At 38.9% G+C, this 13,321-nt stretch overlaps 1 protein-coding gene across 4 annotated transcripts in view; it reads right to left on the bottom strand.

Moving 5' to 3' along the window:
• Positions 1 to 13,321, bottom strand: part of LOC134202871 (uncharacterized) — a 156,539-nt gene that overhangs the window by 33,098 nt on the left and 110,120 nt on the right. The window contains exon 1 of one of the 4 annotated variants that reach the window (XM_062677859.1): positions 3,322 to 3,327. The exons of 1 other annotated variant lie outside the window; for it this stretch is intronic. The gene's annotated coding sequence lies outside the window, so the exon portion shown is untranslated. Of the gene's footprint in view, positions 1 to 2,335; positions 2,508 to 3,321; positions 3,328 to 13,321 lie in introns of those variants that run through there. 2 more of the 4 variants (XM_062677855.1, XM_062677852.1) reach the window with 2 other exon arrangements.

Consider the following 13,321-nt stretch of genomic DNA (forward strand, 5'->3'; position numbering starts at 1 on the left):
GATTCACGCTGCCGCCGCCGATTTTCGGACCGGCGCACACCTCAATTCCGGAGGAATTCCTGGAGGAACTTCCGCAGGAATTCCTGGAGGAACTTCCGCAGGAATCCCTGGAGGAATTACTGGAGGAATTCCTGGAGGAACTTTTTTGATAAACTTTAGCTTGAGCTTAATTGACTGCTCGTAGTTGCTACTCCATTATGACCAGATCAGCTGTTCTTGCACAGGGAACCAACAGATGTTTGCTTGGGACTAGCACACATCTTCAATGTTCAAGTACTGGTGATCTCATTTGTTAGGCTTAGGTCATACTGGCGCCTGCCACGTCAGAATGCAAGTTACTGTAGGGAAGAGGGAGGAAATGATGATGCAATCACTCGCCCGCTGCAAGCCGAATATACCTCTGCACTTTTTTGATATACTTCTCAACAAACTCGTTGAGGAACTTCCGAAGAAACTGGAGAATTTTTGACGTTTGAAATCAGTTTACGCCGACCCACGCTGCCGATCACCAACGGCGTGACGCCACCACGCCACCGCCGGTAAATTTTCAATCGGCGCACAGGTCTATTAAAAACCGCACTCTTCTATGGTAAGTTTCATGAATTGACCACTTTTACGGACGTTTCGGATGTTCTGGAGGGCCTTCGGTGGTCACCTAGGTCCATCAAAATGGGTCACCACGATCATTTGTTACTCAGCGTTCGAAAATGAAAAGCTTTGGAAAGACCGCGCTCTTCTATGATGAGGTTCATAAATTGAACACTTTTACGGACGTTCCGGATCTTCCGGAGGAACGCCGGATCGTGAAATAATCAAGAATCGTGATGATCCGTAAGTAGACGCAAAATCTCATAACCCAACTGTTCATCAGATACCGAAGCTCAGACACGTGCGTCCTCGTCAATCCGCTTCGTTCAATTAACCCCCAAAGACCCAGAACGGATTTTCGTTTGTGCTCAATGGGAATAGCTATATTTTTTACCAGAGACATTTTCAGACCGAAATTTTTGTTCAGATTTAAGTTATTGCCAAAATTAAGCGTGCGCGGCGGTCATTTTTCCTACAATTCGAACATCGCCTCAATGTTCTGGACAAAAGTCCGAAACTTAGCAAATCAACCATCAAACCATCTCAAAAATATATTTGTAAAGATTTCTGGTCGATTCCGATGGTTACCAACTGAGTAGGGCAGTATTGACTGAATTCAGGGCCGCATTCAAAATGGGAGAGCAGCGGCCATAACACCAATTGCAATGAAACTGGGCATGCGTCTGCTCAAACTTAATGAAAACATATAAGGAGCTCAAAGAATTCTGTATGCAATTAAAGTTGAGCTTCTGAAATTTCGGCCAGGACCGGACTCAGGGACCAGATATGAAAAAGTAGGGGCTTTAACACCAACTACAATGGAGCTGAGCATGCTGATCTAATCAGACTTCAGCAGATTAAGCGTGGGACAAATTGTGGCCGAATGCGGATTTCCGTATGGTTCGAGCCATGTGCGCAGTTTTACGGTCGTGTCTTTTCAATCACGTAAGTATGAGAACAAGCTTTCGTGACTGACATTCGATTAAAGTGGTACATGATTTGAGGATCGTCCGCTTCTGGTAACGTCCTGCTGTTCCGTGTTGAAATTGGCTGAGAAAATGGAGGTAACTTCTACGTATAGCAGAGGTCACTCCGACCTTGTAGAGACTGCTTTTTATATTACTTAGAATTCCGTTGCCGGAAACTCCATAAAACATGATACTTTATTGTCCCAAAAGAAACATATTAAGATCTATCATAAAAGGAGTGCTACCGAAGTGCTTAATTTTCCACATGTGATGCCTATGTGTACAAGTGTTCTAACATTGCATTGTATAACAAATTGTTGAAATCGTTTGAAGTATATGTCACTATCGAGATCGAGCCCAAATCATCATTCATGGAAAATTCCTAAAACCAACCGTAGATCTATTGCTGTAGAACATGAAGAAAAGGAGTGACACTACTTAAGCTCACTTTCATCACTAACAGATTTTAGTTCCACTTTATTTTTTATTACATTACACCAACGACAGAGAACCAGACGGACGGACGAACTGAAACATGTTATTCAAGAGAAATGTCTTCAATATAGCTCAACAACAAGCCCTTAGTTTGCAGGTGTTTACATATCAAATTGCTAAAACGCATTTCCAACTGTTCTGACCTGGAGAGCTGTTTATGAATTCCGATTGTGATTTCAATTCCAAATTTAATATTTATCCGGTGATTCATTTTTAGATTAGGTAGATGATTTAAAAGGAGCACAAGGTTGAGGAACGTGCGAAGATGTAGTTAATTATCATACCTACTTCTCACGCGACCGGAATCGCAATTTGTTTTTACCGGGAGCTATGCAGACAATTTTTACCGCCATCCACATCGGATTATTTTTTTTTCTCTTTTTCAACAGTCACACGCCTTTGCGTTGACAATATATTCGAGGCGAGCGTGGCAACGGGCCTCTGCCACCTGCAGACATCCACTAGAAAAGATGGGACTGGATCGGTGATCCAACAGGTGGTAGTGAAACGAGTGCGGAGTGCGAGATTGAGTTAACCGATTAGGTCCCAGCAACACTATAGCCTGATGGATGTCTAAAGTCTATGCCAAATAATGTACGAAATACTCCATTTAAAAACCAAAGCGTAAAAACGCTAATTTTACTCAAAGGCCTAATTTGAGTATTTCCAATCCTGCTCTTTCTTTTTTGTCAACAAATGGAACCGAGCGGGATGGGAATTATTCAGATCTAATTTATATACAAAAAAAATGCTATCAATCGAATATAGTTTGTTGGGCGCCAATGGTTATTGATAAATTAAAAAAAGGAATAACTTTTTCCACACACACGCACAGACATTGGCTAAATTCGCCGCCCTTACGCCCACGTTTTAGTTTACGAGTGAAACTAAGTTTGAATATAAAATAAAAATATATTCAAACTTATCTATGAAAAACGACATACGCCATCATATAATGGGTTGCAGATGATTGAGTGCACACAGTGTTAGGAATGTCGTGAGCGGATTGGTCAGAGCGGCAGCGTAGAGGAGGTGTGTAACATCATATTTCCAAAAACAAAATAAAGGAAGCAAGAGGCTAATCGAGGGGACGTACAATGGAAAACTACTGGAGGTAGTTTGGAAATTTACTGCGCTTGCCGATTGTGTGTGTGCGTATAATTTTTACAAGGACCGTTCGGTTAGTTGGTTTCACCGACGACATTGATATTATGACACGTAAATATCAATGCGGCACGTAATTTACATTGAAAATTTGAAGGAAACTTACCTTCAATTGATGAGATTAGGTAAGCGGATTAGACTGAACATCATCCTCCAGTCCCTTTGAGAGGAGAAGGAGGAGGAGAAAGGAGAGTAAGAAGTGAGTATTGAGAAATAATAAGCTAGATGGGAGGTAAGATAATATTGAGAAGTGAGAAGTGTAACAAAAGGAAAATAGCAGTAGAAAGAAGAATAAAGATAGAAGATGGAAGTACGAAGACGAAAGATGGAAGAAGGAAGAAGAAAGAACGATAAACGAAAGAAGAAAAAAAGAAGAAAGAAGGTACAAATGACCGTTCATAAATTACGAAAGGAAACAGGAAGAATGAAAAGGATGAAGAAAGATAGAAAGATAAAAGGAAGAAAGAAGAAGAAAGAAGGAAGAAAAAGGAAAAACCCAGATTAATCCACCTAGCGGCGATGATGCCTTTCTCGTGCATCGTAAAATGTACTGAAAAAATCACATAGGAAAGGTCAAAAAAGCACTTTAGAGGATAGATCGTATGTTTTGTATCATTTTGCATGTTTTTGAATTAATTACTATGCATTCCCACCATTCTTGAAAAAAAAAATCGATTTTGAATTTTTTTTCCAAGGTGGGACCCTTGGGAAAAAACAATGATTTTTCAATAATTCCGAAATGCAATGTCCGATCAGGCCAATTTTCAATAGCAAACAATGGGACCGCATTCCCCGTCGAATGCGACTTGTTGCGAGTAAATCGGGTAATGCTAAGTTCCAAAAAGTGTGTCTACAAAATTTGTACACATACACACATACACACACACATACATACATACACACAAACAGACATCACCTCAGTTTGTCGAGCTGAGTCGATTGGTATATAACACTATGGATCTCCGAGCCTTCTATCAAAAGTTTGGTTTTGGAGTGAAATTATAGCCTTTACGTATACTTAGTATACGAGAAAGGCAAAAAGGAAAGTAGAAAATAGATGGTACAAGGAGAAGGAAACAAGAAGAAAGAGAAAGAAGGATGGAAAAAGGAAAAAGCATACAAAAAGAAAGAAAGAAACAAGAAAAAACAAAGGAGAAGAAAGAAGGAAGAAGGGTAACGATAGAATGATGAAGGAAAGGGATAAAAGAAGAAGGAAGAAAGAAGAAGGTAGAACAAAGAAAGAAGATGGAAGAATAAAAGAAGAGATGAAGTAGGTAGAATGGAGACGGAAGAGGAAATCAAAAATAAGGAAGATGGAAAAAGAAAGGAAGAAATAAGAGGATAGATGAAAAAAGAAAGAAGGAAGAAAAAGCCCTAATTAATTTAACTAGCGATGATGATGCGTTTCTCGTTCGTTTAACCCTTCCATTACCAACCTCCCCTTTTGAAAACGAGAATAAAAATCTTTTTGGCTGTAACTTCGTTGTCTTTAAACATTTTTTTCGCAACTTTCACCAAAAAAGGCGGAATTTATTCAAGCTTCAGGGGCTCTAAGAATTTTTGGACTGGCCACTTGATATCGGAGTTATTCCGGATTTAAAACGAGTTTTAGCTTTTAGCCATATGCCAGAACGCATACTTCGGAAATGATTATTTTAGATATTTTGAATAGAAACGACGCATAAACTATACCAAATTTGGTCATCAAATTCATCGTCGTACAAACACTTTAGTTGGGCAAATCACGAACCAGGTGGCACTAGTGAACAAACGTCAAACTCGAGCAAATCCGATGCGTGCCATCACTTTTAAAATCATGAAGTGTGATATGCTGCATGATGGGGTTTGCTAATTTTCCAAAATTGACCCTTGAACCGGTACTCGGTAAATCAGTTTACCCGTTCCAATCGGTTCAAACACGTTCCAGGAAGTACAAAACTACCTTAGAATACCATAACTTTTGAAATTATGAAGTTTGATGTGTCGCATGATGGTATTCGCCTATTTCCGTAAAGTGACCCCGTAACAGGTTCCGGCGGAACGTCCGGATTCCGGAATACAGGCCATATTTCGGACCGATCAAATTCCTGATCAAATTTGGTATAGTTTGTGCGTCGTTTCTATTCAAAATATCCAAAATAATAGTTGCCGAAGTATGTGTTCTGGCATATGGTCAAAAGCTAACATCCATTTTAAATCCGGAATAACTGCGGTATCAAATGACCAGTCGCAAAAATGCATGAAATTTGAATAAATTCCGCATCTTTTGGTGAAAGTTGCGAAAAAATATGTTGAAAGACAAAAAAGTTACAACCAAAAAGATTTTTATTTTCGTTTTCAAAAGGGGGATTGGTAACGAAGGGGTTAAAAAAGTTGAGATGAGTCTAAAAAAAACTAGATTAATCCACCTAGCGGTGATGGTGCCTTTCTTGACTTTCGTAAAATGTGTGTGCTCGAAAATAGTTGAGCTAGTAGTTAGGAGTAAAATAGAAAAAAATCTTTGAATATTCTATGAAAATCGGAATATTTCAAGCAAAGATATTGTAGATCCAGTTTTCCACTTGATCTACAATATGCTAATAAGAATTTCAACAAAATGTTTCATTTTCCAATCTTTTTGACGTACATACCCCTGCTTTATTTTACCCACTTATATATTTTAAGGATATCACTCTTGGTTGTTTGTTAACTGAAACTCCAACTGCACAAAAAGAAAACGAAAATGTCCTTCCCATCAAGCGAGCGGAGGGCAATATTCGTTATGATATAAATCTTATGACCGCCCTTCTGCCAAACTCCCGTACGAAAAGGGAGGAAAGTGTATCAGTGTAGAAGCATCCGATAGTTCGTTTAAGGAGAGAAACTATAGCCTTTCGGTTCAACTTTGTTGCACAAGAAAGGCAAAAAGTATTTTGGCCATAATTTCTAAGGCAATAGTCCAATCTGGCCAATTTTCAATAGAAAAAATGGAACAGAACTCCTCGTCCAATGCAATTTGTTGTGATTGTGAGTAAATCGGATGAGGGTAAGTGCATTAAAAATTAGCTGACTTTTCACGCGCTTTTTTATAACATAAAGTATTTTGACCATAATTTATGAGTCCATAGTCCGATTTGCCAAATTTGCAAGAAGTTCAAAATGCGACGTAGTAGTGAGAAGTGAAAAGTGAAAAGTTAGAAATGAGAAGTTAGTTGTGAGAAGAGAGTAGTAAGAGAAGTGAATACCGAGGTACAATAAGTAAGAATTGAGATTCTTTCTTTTTTTTCTTTCTTCCGTCTTCCTTCTTCTTTCTGTCTTATATCTCTCCACTCATTTCTCACTACTCAAAATCTGTTTATCCCACTACTCACATCGTACTTCTCACTTTGCACCTATCACATCTCACTTCTCACTACTCATTTTGCACCACTCACTTCTCATTTCTCACTTTCCACTACTCACATGTTACTGCACGCATCTCACCACACAATGCTCACTTGTTTTGCAGTACTCACTTCTCACTACTCTGTACTCATTTCGAACATCTCATTTCTCACTACTCGCTTCTCGCTGTTCACTATTCACTTGGAACATCTCATTTTCACATCTCTTAATAAGAAATCAAATTTCAACTATTCAACCAAATGGCATTCGACCAAATATGAATGTGTTCCTAATCTCGATACCTTCCTAACTCGATGGTCCCTTTAATATCGAGTAAGGAAGAGCTCACTGTTGAAGAAAGAAGGAATAAAGAAGGAGGGAGAAAGAAGAAGGGAAAAGGAATGAAGAAATATATTAAAGAAGGATAATGGATAAAGGTAGAAGGAAGAAAAAAAAATTAAAAACGTGAAAAAGAAGAAGAAGGAGGAAAGAAAGAGGAAAGAATAAAGAAAGTTAAATTTCTGCTGTCTTCGAGCGATGATGATTTGCACTTTGATTAAAATTTGTTTTGGCTCAACCTTTTTGCCTTTCCCGTACAACAAAGTTGTACCGAAAGGCTATCATTTTACTCCGAATACGAACTTTTTATATAAGTCTCGGATACCCATAGTGTTATATACCAATCGACTCAGCTCGACTGTCTGTCCGTGTGTATGTGTGTATGTGTGTGCACTAAAGCTAAGAATAGACAACTTTTCATATAGTAATCTTTAACCGATTTTCTCGCAACAAGTTGCATTCGGCAGATAGCAAGTCCTAGATGATCACTATTGAATTTGGTAGCGATCGACGTTTGCGTTTAGAAATTATTAAGAAAATGGTTCATCGAACTAATCTAGCTCTTTATAAGGTTGGTGTCTTGGCTAAATGCGAGAAAGGCAGTATCACTACTCGGTGAATTAAGTTGAGTTTTTGTTCTATTAAATTGAGGTTCTGAAAAGAACCGATTTATTTTAGATAATGTGCCTTCCCAATTAACTGCTACAAAACCAGATCCAGAACCATGCTCTCGCATGGAGAAACTGGAGTACCGGTGACGCTAACAATAACCACTCGATAATTTGTCGCTGAATCGCTACGGATGCTGAAACAACCGCCATCCATGCTGGGACCACCATTGACGCCAACGTCCTGTCCGCTCTCCGTGAACACTCATCGTGGATCCTCGAACTGAAGTGAAGCGGAACGAGCGCGAAACACGAATCTTTTTATACCCAGAGAAAATAAAACGGCCCAAAACTAACATCCTTCTGATGTCCGTGTTGAGAATGCATGAACGCGTAAGAACAATTAAAAGTTTCGATGAAATTGACAAATTGCTGGAGAATTTCAGAATCGATTGATATATAAATAAAATAAAGGCCCTATTTCGGTCAAAATCTTACATGATTTCATGACAATCCTCAATTTTGGAATTTGATTTGACACCCGGTACCTTCGGCTAAGACGTTGTCCAACGTCAAAATAAGGAAGAATGGAGAAGAAGCAAGATGGAGAACGGAAGAAGACAGAAGAGAAAAGGAAGTAGAAAAAAGAAAAAAAGCAGGAAGAATGAAGGGCAGGGAAGAAGGAAGAAGAAAAAAAGAAGAAGGATTAATTTCTCATTTATTATTCTTAATTTCTCTTCTGACTATTTACATCTCACCCCATCTTCCTTACTTCGTACTTCCAACTTCTTATTTTTCACTCCACACCTCTTATTTATTTTTATTCCTCACTCTTCATTATTCACAATTCACTTCTCACTCCTTATTTATAATTTTTTACCCCTAGTTTCTTACTTTTCACTTTTTGATGCTCATTTGTCACTTCTTACTCCTCAATTGTTACATCCAACTTCTCATTACTCTCAGCTCACATCGAATGTTACTTTTCATATTTTGCTGTTCACATCACACTTTATATTTCTCACTCTTCATTTATCTTTTCCCATTCCTCACTACTTATTTCTTATGTTAAGCAAAAGGCTATAAATGTTTAATTCCTCACCTGTAGCTTCACTCACCCTATTCTTATGATAGAATGCCATCTTGCCATTCCAGAAATGCAAATTTCATTCCAGAAGTGGTCGGTAATCAATTTCGAATGCCGACCCAACTGTTTAATACAAAATCATACCGGAAGTGCTGCCTTCTACGCGTTCCCCGGCCTCTTGTTATATGAGTGGGCCAATGTGGTAGTATTCGGATAATTTTGAGGATTTTCAAAACATTCTTGAATAAATTCAAATGATTTTTTCATTTTAATATTTTTTACTATCCACCTGAGTGCGAATAATCATAAGAGGTGCCACGCAATGTTTACAGATCTGCCCCTTTGAATATCTATGGACGAATCCAAGTAAAAATAAGAAGAAGACACGCGACGGTGTTAACTTTAACAGATCCTGCAGTACAGCATAGGAGATAATTTTAAAATGCTTATAATAAATTCTAGACAAATTGTAATTAAAATCTGATTGATGTACGGAAAAAGTTCTGAATTACATATTCGGAAGCACATCTCATTTTTTTAATATTTTTCAAAAATGTATCTATCATACACTTCTGTATCATACTTCAATCAGATCTTGATTACATCTTGTCTAGATTTTTTTATCAGCATTTTGAAATGATCTTCCTATGGTGAGCTGTAGAATCTGTCAAAGTTAACACCGTCGTGTTTCTTCTTCTTATTTTTACTTGGATTTGCAGCGAGCTTTCGAAACTTTGAGCGTTTGCGTTACTATACAAAACACTATTATGTTCGCTTAAAGTGTAAGTCAGTCCTTACCAACAATATAATTTTGAAAGATACTGTTTTTGAAACTGATTTTGAACAAATTCGCACCGAATCTTTCGATTTCTTCGATACAGATCAATAGTTTTTGGCAAAACTCACACCCTGGCAAACTTCAGTGCAAAAAATGTAAGCTGTACTCCACAATTGTTCTTCAAAGTACGTGGACATATGTAGTTTCTCAAACAAACGAAAAAAAATTCATACATTCCTGAAGAAAATTTTTTTTTAGTTTTTTGCCTGAATACGTATTTTTGGACGAGGATTCAGAATATATAAAAATCTCATTTTGGCCAAAAATGTTACATATGCAGTTTCTCAAACAAACGATTCAAATCTTTTCCAACTTAAGCGTAGTCCCACGTGGACGGGCACCGCGGCTATGAACCAAGTGACTGCAAAACGGCATACTGGCTTAAAACTACGAGCAGCAGCTAAATATGATAATTTTAAAGGAAGGGCAACTAGGCGCAGCATCTGTTGATGATGGCTAGAGACATATTCGAGCTGTCACTACCAACACCGCAGCCGCTAAACTAGATGCGTAAACTGGTATTAGGTATTATGACGCATTTGGATAGTTAGTGTGGTGGAGAAGAATGCACATGGACTAGCTGCAAGATTGCTGCAACACCACTTGCTGATACCTGGCTGATACGATTTAATAGGATACTTGGTTTCGACGATGACATTAATATTAGGTATGGCACATGGCACAAGGAAAACCATACAAAAGACAGGTGAAGGTAAATGAAAAGGATCAACGGGTCATCCACTTACATGACAGGATGGTCAAGTACAGAATAGGTACATAATAGGAAGAGACTTGATAAAGAAAAACCACTTCTGATAGCCACTCGGGCATAATAAGTTATTGGTGGTAAACAGGCAGCGGCGTATCCTTTAGTATAAGCTTAATTTAGTGTATGGTAAACTTTTAGTCCCATGCTTTTTTCTACAACAAGCATATTTCAACATTTACCTAAAAAAATCCATAATAAGAACGTTTGACCAGCTCCAAAAAAATAATTTCCCAGCAGCATTTCCCATTTTTTTCATCACAGGCGCCCTCGTTCTAAGAAGTCCCCTCGATTCGTCTTTCCCTTCCCACGCTGGACCGACTGCTCGCGTGCCACTGACTGGTGTCGCCGCAAGCAAGCTGCATCCGACAAGCGGAAGACACGGTGAAACGGAAAATCACCCCTCCATCACTCGGGGGAGTCTTGTTGCTGGTTTCATGCGCTCCGACCTGCGGGGTCTATTTACGAATGATGAAATCTCGGATGGTGCCGGATGAAGAGCGCGAAGTGGGTTCAATATTGCGCGTTAACTTGATCCGAATCACTCAACATGATTGGATGTTCCGATGAGGATGGCACCGTGCTTTACGGACGACCCCATTGAAGCGGATTTTCTTGAGCACAAGAGAGCATGCCAGCCACCCACCCGCAATGCTGCCTACCGGTGCGGTGGTGCACGGTGGCACATCTTCGGCCCAGCGACGACACCGTTGTTGGTGCAAACAGGGCTAGAATGCTGGTTTTGTTTGGATGAAATTGGCCTGCTGTACGTCACGACGGGTATAATTCACGGGAAAGTTTACAAGAACGAAGCGTACAAAGACGACAATGTTCATTTGTTTTAAAAGATGTTAAACTAAGAAGACCAAACTAATTCGAATTTCGTTCGATTGGGAGGTTTTGGGCCATCATGAAGATCAGACGAAAAAAAAAATCATTCTACCTGGTCTAGGTATTTAAGGCGTGATAATCGCACATGGCCAAATGGGCACCAAGAACCACTCGCCTTTTCTACCATATGGAGTGAGCTGGCGGTGTTACTGCTGGACGATCGAATTCCTGGTTTCATTAGGTGCTTAAATTGCATTGAGCTACTTCGGTCCTTTTAGTGCGATGCCCAACGGCGAGGGTCCCAATCGATTCAAGGCGCGTGGTGTTGTTGATAAGACGTTTTAGCTTCGGATTAATTGGCAAATCGAAATTGCATATGACAAAAAGTCCAAACCGATTATTGTCCACGAAGCATCAGCGATAAAAAAATTCCACAAAAACTCACGAAGAAGACTGGGATTTACTTTGATCAATACCTCACCGTACGCTTCTATCGGAGTTTCATTCGCAGCGAACAATTTCATTGAAGTTGATCTCACCAATCGACTTGGACATTAATTTATTATGTTCTGACAACTCAGATGTGAATATGTAATGGAAAGTGTGTTGGCACCCCGACGTAACTTCTGATACAAAGCAGATCTGGACAGATGCATGACATATGCGCTTTAAAAGCACGATCTTTTGTGTCGATTGGCAATCCAAACAGATGCCTATGTTTCGTTTAACAGAGAAAACATTTTTTATCAAGTGAAAACCAACTCGGCATTTTTTTTCGATCATTTGCTTAGTGTTACAAATCAAAGTAAAACGAACGGGAAGGCAAATTTATTACTTTTTTTCTCTCGGTCAAACTGTTAATCGTTAGCCTCGCATTCCAAATCGATTTTAGTTTGAGCTTGTTGTCTTTCTAAAATCGTTGCATTTTGACAATTTTTTGACAATTTTGACAAGACCTTTCGTCATTTCGAGCTTTCGTCCTTCGAGCTTTTGATGCAGTTTTTTTTTGTTTCGGCCTTTTGTCCCTTCGACCTTTTGACCGTTCGACCTTTTGACCCTTCGACCTTTTGTCCTACAACCCTCCACAAGCAAGGAATATTCCACCGCAAAAAAAATCCTGTGTAATTTGTTTTTAGTTACTGAAGATAACTAAGTGCTTAGTACTTAGAACTATAGGAGGATGAACGGAGAGTTTTCAGAGAAAATTGAAAAAAATATTCTCGACAAAGTATGAAGAATTTCCTAAGAAAATTACAAAGAGTTTTCTAGGATTTTTTTATGATTCGCCGAAGATGTTCCGGGGAAATATGATAAAAGATTTTTTCGATAAAACTTTGACTAAAATCCGTAAAATTTGCTGGACATTTTTGAAGAACTTAATACTGAGAGCATTTTAATGAATTTGCCTTTTGTTTTGCCAAGAAAATTCCGAGGAATTTGCAGAGAACATAAATCCCGAAGAATTTTCGGAGGAAATTCAAATAAGAGTTCGCCAAGGAACTTCGAATTTGCCAAGGAACTTCCCGTAGAAATTGCGAAAAATTACCAATGAATTTTAACGAAACAATTTGCCCATGAAGAATTTAAAAAGGATATTTTCAAGATTTTTCCGATGAAATTTTAACAAAAAAAAGACAGAATCACCGTCTTCGACCAGAGGTCGCACATACTGAACACCTTAACATCTAGCATGAGCAGGGATTGAATCCAAAAGAGAATGAAAAAGTCTCTCACTTATCATCTCTGTATGCATATGCGATATGTAGCATACCACGAGAGACTTTTTTCCCAAGCTGTCACGATAAAGAACTGATTCGAGGAGCTATACCTCATGATAAATATCTTTTAAAAAGCTCCAAACGCGTCGAGTACTGGTTCTTATTATGCATTTCAACTTATTCTTCTCAGCTGTGCGGTCCCCAACACAAAATGAGCGAGCACAAAGCAAGAATCATCACTTCTCTGTGGGGGCTGCCTATCCGATTATTTTTTTTCGCACTTGTCTATAAGTTTGATAATTCGGCACCAACATTTCAAAAGAGGGAAACTGCATTTGAAAACAAGAGCTTCTGACGTCACTGGTGGGCTAACGTGTGCGCCCCCCCGCAAACCAGTGCCATCGAATAAAAGAAGAGGATTCGCTGCTTCCATCAGTAGTGTTGGACCCACCAGCGACGTGAGAATCTCTTGTTTACAAAAGCAGTTTCGCCCTTATGAAATGTTGGTGCCGAATTTTTTTATCATGGCTTGTTATGATGGAATGGAACAGTTTTT

The sequence above is a fragment of the Armigeres subalbatus genome, unplaced genomic scaffold (assembly GCF_024139115.2).
Source record: "Armigeres subalbatus isolate Guangzhou_Male unplaced genomic scaffold, GZ_Asu_2 Contig149, whole genome shotgun sequence".
Classification (NCBI taxonomy): domain Eukaryota; kingdom Metazoa; phylum Arthropoda; class Insecta; order Diptera; family Culicidae; genus Armigeres; species Armigeres subalbatus.